The sequence below is a fragment of the Myxocyprinus asiaticus genome, chromosome 48, assembly GCF_019703515.2.
Source record: "Myxocyprinus asiaticus isolate MX2 ecotype Aquarium Trade chromosome 48, UBuf_Myxa_2, whole genome shotgun sequence".
NCBI classification, from domain to species: Eukaryota; Metazoa; Chordata; class Actinopteri; order Cypriniformes; family Catostomidae; genus Myxocyprinus; species Myxocyprinus asiaticus.
In genome coordinates, this window is record NC_059391.1 from 3,383,369 (window position 1) to 3,390,846 (window position 7,478).

Genomic DNA, 7,478 nt, shown 5'->3' on the forward strand with positions numbered 1-7,478 from the left:
AAGATGAAAAAACAAAAAACAAACATAAGAATCAGAGCAAATCACACACAAAAAAAAAAAAAAAAAACACTGAATTCGACCATTTTCAGTTTCTCTGAACAGAGTTGAAAATTTGAATTTGACAACAACCAGATTTTACATTTTCCAGAGAAAACACTATGACTTGTTTGGTCTTTTAAGTCTGCTGGAAGTCTGCTCAAGTCATGGGTTGCTCTGAAAGCAAAGCCTAAAAAGTATTTTTTCTTAATGGTACATTACAATCACCTCAGTTACGTTCACATCGCAGCTGAATGTGTCCCAAATCTGATTTTTTGCTCAAATCAGATTTATTTATTTTTTTGTAAGGTTGTTCATGCAACATTTTAAATGTAGCCCATATCAGACACTGGTCTGAACAGCTGATGCTCCTAAACTGACCCACATGCGAATAATACTCCCTAAGCATGTGCAACAAACTCTGGCATGTACATCGTTATAATATGAATTATGAATTATATTGCATTTAAAAATGTAATAAGTTACTGTTTTTGTTTAAGCATATAGGACACTTAATGCCTATATATCTAATAATATGTCTGCAAGTGATTGAGAAATACAGTCACCTGTGAGCATGGCCCCTTCGTACCAGCCCATGTGAACCTTCCAGGTAATTCATTAATGTACTCCTTGAATATACATTTACTACAGTAACCATATTTAAACCATGTAATTTGTAGTAAAACCATAGTAATAATACAGCAAAACCAAAAAACTATGGTAATAAAAATCAATCGTTCTGCCCCCAGTTTTACTATAGTAACATCATGTTAAAAAAGAAAACCAAAAAAAAAAAAAAAAAAAAAAACATGCCCTTTCGAAAATAAGTACATTTTGTGGTTTTACTACAAATGCCGTAGTTGAACTTTGGTAACTGCAGTAAAACCATTTTCAAAAATTTCAAATTTCGTAAGATAAGAGAATGCAAAAGTTTCTGTGAGAGAATGCAAACTATTGTGAGGGATTCAGATGCCATATTACATTTTTCGCAAACTGAACAACCCATTGAACAGACTATTTCTCACAACCACATTTTAATTCACTTTAAATTGAATATGGCATCTACCATGACTGAGGTTTATTGAGAGATTTTATTGATCCCTGAATAAAGATTTTAGAATAGAATTAAAGCATAGAAATAGCAACAAGTATAACTGGACAGTTTGTGTTCATAGTGTGATATCTAGTCATCTTAATGTTAGCTCACACGTGTCCTAAGGGGAACTGTATCAGCACAAACTTATGACCGAAACACTCCAGAAATCTATATCACATCTACTGAGATGAAGTTGTATTTTAGTTATAAGATCATGTTATGGTTTGCTCTACCAGCCGTCTGAAAGCATTCATGTGGAGATTGTTTCTCTGAGTCTGAAGCCTGGATCCAGAGCAGCAGAAGACAGTGGAATCGTCTGTCTGTTTGTGGAGTACTGCTCCCTCAACCTGCCGTCAGTTGAGACACCGCTGTCACTGAAGAAACCTCTGCCTGGACACAGCGCCTCCTACAACTTCAGCAATGGTGAAGAACAACAGTCATACTAGTACACATGATTTAACACTTGCCAAGAATAAATCGAACATACAGAAAGATGTTTTGCTACACTGCCAGCCAAATTTTTGGACACACCTTCTCATTCTATAGAGCGCAACAGTGTATGCCCACTTTTTCGTCTTGGGAAGTATTTTTCTCATTTTCCATAGGGATTTCATAAAATCCTTCATAAAAGAGTTGTAAACCATGAACCAAACCAATTAGCTCTGAGGTGGATCACAACATTACAAACGTTGATTTGAAGCAAAAAAGTATTTGAAAATGGGATAAAAAGACAAAAGGTACAAGACTGTGCACTTACTGTCTTTTATAAGGGTACTACAATTACACGAAGCCTTGCGAATGACGGAGTCAAAATAAAAAATAAAAATTAACTATTCAACTCAGTCAACTATTGATTTAATGTTTTTTTTTTTTTTTTTTTTTTTGTGATAACCACCACTTGCCCCTCCTTTTCTTTGAAAAAAGGAAAAATCTGTGTTACAGTGAGGCACTTACAATGGAAGTGAATGGGACCAATCCGTAGATATTAAAGTTTTCACTCTTTTAAAAGTATAGCCACAAAACTTAATCGATATGGGCTCTATTTTCATGAGTGCGCAAAGCGCAGCACTACACGCAATGGCTGTGCGTCACGTCTTATCCAATTTTTGTGAAAGCGCTAATTCTAAATACAATTTTCGTGCCAGCGCACAGCACAAGTGGGCATTGGTAGGAGTGTATGCATGCAAACTTTGGGTGTATTGTATGTTAATGAAGTGGCGCAAAGCACAATTTGCTGTTTTCCTGAGAAATAGGTCATTGCGCTAAGATGTTTGAAAACCACATCTTAACTCAGCTTTAAACTCAGTTCCTGCATTTGCAGTTTGGAGATTCCAACAGCAGGTGGTAATATAGTAAAATATAGTGGAAAATCTAATTAAATCACTGTCCTAGCCATTTTATGAGACAAACATTTATGAGATTTGTGTTAAACTATCTATAGGTCATGGTTTATTTTTCAATTATTATTATTATGTTTATATTTCCAATTGTATTTATGATCTAATTTATATTGGTATTTTTCCACCTGTTGTCGTAGAGTGATTTTTAAGTCACTGCAAAAGGGGCCGGTGGAAGAAGTTTGAGAGGATAAAATGTTTGGATTTGGTATGATTTTTTTTACCACTTCATTATTTTGATTGTATTTTTGTTTCGTTTGAAGTGTAATTTGAATTTAGAAATATGTTTGGTTTAATTTGTTCCTATTTCTACAAATGAATTACATTTTTCAAAACCAGAATCGACTGGTAGAAGTGAAGTGCATGCCGATACAATCAGTGTTAATACTAGCCATGATTTGTGTGTCAATAGATGAAAATTATTAATAATACTTACAGAGCCTACATCCAAATTCTGACGAGAATAATATTTTCCATTCTTAGAAAAGGAGCGTGTCACTGTCATAGAAATATGCCCGACAATCATCAAGGACACAGTTAATGCACAAAAGACTGTAATTTTCATTTCTTCTAATTCATTGCATACAGTCCATTTACACTTCCAACTTCTTATAAATGTGCTGTCTTTGTTTATATCACTGCTGCTTGAGGGAATGAACCATCACCATATAATAAGATGCAGACGGTGGAATAACCAGAGAAGAACCTCCAAATTAAATTGCACTTGACCTAGCCTATTTGTCTGTTGTGCGTGTGATTTTGCCAAACCCAATTGCACCTAGACTAAAACTTCATGGCTATGCCCATTGACTTTGCACTTACGGCATAGCGCTGCGCTTAACGCTAGTGCTCTAAAAATAGGGCCCTAAGTGTGTTAACATGATTTTAGTGTGATAGAATCACTTACTAACCTTTTCCATGTAAAGTTATAGCCAATTTTCCAACTTCGTTCCCATGACGACGTAACGCAATAACCCCTAAAATGACTGTAAAAATTATGATTTAAACAACTTTGCAGCTCAAATAATACATGAGTTTTAACACAAGAATCAATGTAAGTGCTTTTATAAAATTATAATCTTCACAAGCAATATTGAAATATCGAAATAAATTTTTGTGGTAATAAACATTATGCCACGAAAGCTATTGAAGAAAATTAGGTTCTTAGTCAGGAGACAACAAAGCAGTGCAGGCAAGTCTTTTATTTTCTGCCTTCAGCATCTTGTATTTTTCAGCACCCAATTCAAGTAGATTCTTCACAACACTCAATAAGATAACAACCTTTTAGTGCACTCAGTACATGTCGACACCGTGCTCTCGGGTCGCTCTCTCTCTATCTCCCTGAACTGGTGCGTTGCTGTGGCTTTTCAAGTCTCTCGCCGCCATCAATATAACAAGAGACAGGAGTTAGAGATAATTACAACCCAGGTGAAGAGCTTTACCGCTCTCTTTCTCCCTCAGACAGACACATGACCACGCCCCCGATCACTACAGCTATCGATTAAAAAAGACAGATGCATTGTTTGTTCTGACTGTGATTCATGTGGATATGGAGAATAATCAAGCCAGACGTCAAACTTTAAGAGCCATGCTTGAGGGCAGAAACAGACAGCTGGAGCAGTGAGATACTTTCTCTCTATAGTCTATATTTATCTTGTTCATTTAACATGTAGTATATTGTTAAAGTGTTGTATACTATATAGCTGAAGTGACTGTCTCTCTGATGAAGTGATTGTCTCTCTGAAGTTTACAGTGGTGAGTGACCCTCCAGAGGAGGAGGAGCAAGAGGAGGAGTATGAGGGTGTGGGTGTGGCCTATCTGTGCATTCCCGACATCCTGGAGAAATGCAGAGACATGAAGAACGTCAATTTATATTTAAGACTTAATTTATAATAAAAGATTGATTTACTTTTTCCAATTGCACTGTTTCGACAGCGACATTATTGTTTCTTAAAGGAATAGTTCACCTGCAAATGAAATTAACCCTCATGATGTTCCACATCCGTTTGACTTTTTTTCTAGCATTGAACACAAAACGAAGATGCTTAGCAGAACATCCAGGCCCATAATATGAAAAAGAGTGACCAGGATATTCTTGAGAAATTCACCTTTTGTGTTCCAGAGAAGGAAAGTCATACAGGTTTGGAACAATATGTGGGTGAGCAAATGATGACAAAATGTTCATTTATTCCTCTAAGTAATTTTGGAGACCATTTCATTTTGTCTAGATTTAACAAAACAAAATTAAATGTAGTGCAAGGGGTGATCTGTTTGGCTTTAAATGCTACAGACACTGACGACATATGGGAAAAAAACAGTTCTTTATGTAAACGCCATCACATGACTTTGATACCTTACAGTGTGAAATCACATCCTAATGTTTGTCCTTATGGCCTGCAGTGTTGCATTTGATGGAGCGCTGACGTTTAGACCCTTAAGAACTTTGCTTAATGAAAAGCCTGTAATGACTTATTAGCCAGTGCTTTGGCAGGTGGCGATATTATATTGAAGGTGCAAAATGAAATTTAACTGGATTTAATGGGATTAAATTAAGCTCTTTAAAATGCTAATGCACATTTCCACACGTGTCGAGCTGTGGCGCGCATGCAGATGCCCCTCTGTTTCTGTGTGTGCGATTTAATGCGAAAAGAACGCTTACTGTTATCTGCACTGCTGATAATTTGATATTTAATATTTCTTTACAGGGCTGCATGTGTTCTGAATTTTTTAACCTCAGTTTTCTAAATATATATTACAGTACGTATAATCAACTAAAAATGGCAATGTGGCATATTTTCAAGTGCAACTAGGGTTGCCAACTGTCTTGTCTTCTCCCGGACGTTGTATATTTTAGCGGAAATGAAGATGTCCCGTACAGGATGCCAATTGTCCTGTACTGAAGTGGCAAAATGCTCAAGGGGACTGTACGGTTATCAAAACAGACTATAATTGTCTGTGTTTTTCCAGTCTCTACAACCATTTGCTAAACAGTTTTATTATAATGTAATGTAGGAACTTTGATTCAATGGGTTAATTTGCTTAAAAGTGAATGTTTATTATTACATTTGTACACCTCTCTCTGTACCGACATGTTTGTGTGACATTGTTCACCTGCATCTCTGCAAAAATCGAGTGTCCAAGTTTGAAGTCCGACTTCAAGTGGCAGAAAATTGGAAATTTGGACTTTCTGAATTAAATGTAATGCAGCATCAGTTCTGGGTAAAAACGTTTTGAGCCGTAAATGCCATGTGACTAATTAATCTGTCCATTTCATGCTTTTAAGAGCCCTCCAAAATAATTGCAAACTGGTAAACATCTACATTATAATGTAAACTGCCTGGCCAAAAAAAAAAAAAAAAAGTTGCATACTTTAATATTTCGTTGGACCACCTTTAGCTTTGATTACGGCACGCATTCGTCGTGGCATTTTTCCACAAACATATGCAACGTCACAACATTTATTTCCATTCAGAATTGCATTAATTTTTGGCCGAGATCTTGTATTAATGATGGGAGAGTCGAACCGGTTGCATCGATTCATGCGCTTCCCTTCTTACCCTGGCACTCCCATCGCTTTGGAGTAGGGTAAATCTGGACTCATCAGACCACATGACCTTCTTCCATTGCACCACAGTCCAATCTTCATGCTCCTGAGCCAACTGAAGTTTTTTTCTTCGATTAGCCTCACTAACAAGTGGCTTCCTTGTGGCCACACAGCTGTTTAGTCCTAATCCTGTAAATTCTCATTGGATTGTGCATGTGGAAATGCTCTTACTTTCACTATTTTTTATTTATTTTTTTCTGATTTTCTCCCCTTTTTTTCCCAATTTGGAATGCCCAATATTATATGATCTATATGATCGCAAACCAGCTGGGAGAGAGAATGCCCGGGTTCTTTATTTCTCAAATGTCCAGACAATGTTGGAAACATGTCAAATGTGCCCCTTGGCACTCGCCGTCCCCACAGTTCCAACTTGGCTTTGAATGCAGACACTTTGTCTGCCAACTTAAAGACAGTTGTCATTCTCCCCTTAAGTGACAAATTGAGTTCATTCAGCAGGTTGAAGATGTCACACAGGTACGTGAGTTTAGCCATCCAGTCCTCGTAACTTAAGTGTGTTGCCAGGGGTGACCTTTTTTCTGAAAGAAATCTCTGTATTGGCTCTCAACTCTTAAACTCTCGCTAAGGATCTCCCCCTTGAAAGCCACCTTACTTCGGTGTGTAACAAAAGGTGTTTGTGTTCTGCTTCCATTTCTTTGCAAAGCTGTTCAAAAAGACGGGAGTTGAGGGCATTTGCTTTGATGTGGTTGATTATTTTAATAACGTCATTCAGCACGGAGTGAAGTTCTGGTGACAATTTATGGGTATCCAGCATTTTCAGGTGCAACTTCTTTGACTCAGGTAGAAAGACCGGACAGCCATCCGGTCATAGATGCAGCCCCGTCTGTGTCACGGGGGCCGAGGGATTGGATGGCCTTGGCAGAGGAGGAGGGAGTGGGAGGATGGGCGGGAACAGCAGAGACGAGGAGACTAGGAGACTGGAGGGGATCAGTGGCGACTGGAGACTCATTGGACACATTATTTCAAAAACATCAAGCATTTTAGTAGGGACTGGCTCAGCTCACCCTCAGTGGTGGGAGTATGGGCAGGGCTCCACTCAATGCCCTCTAACTCCACTAAAATGCCCTCTGGAACGGACGTTGTTGCCGGCTCTCGCACCTGGTCAGACTCCGTGATGGGCTCGGGCTCTGAGTTTGTGGTGGGCTCTGGCTGTTGTTCCGTTGCGGGCAAGGCTGATGGCTGGCTGGGCTCTGGAGTGGGGTTGGCGTTGTTCTCAGCAGGGCAGACGGTGAACGGCGAGTCACTGCTTACCAGTACCCACTCCACATATTTGGCGAAGTTCCCTCGAGGTCCCTCCCCAGACAAATTGGCCTTAGTCGCGATGTTG

General features: G+C 38.5%; 1 pseudogene; it reads left to right on the plus strand.

Annotated features, from left to right (window-relative positions):
• LOC127437306 (protein fantom-like) overlaps nt 1-6,884 on the plus strand; it is a 30,785-nt pseudogene extending 23,901 nt beyond the window's left edge.
• Nucleotides 6,885-7,478: the final 594 nt, after the last annotated feature.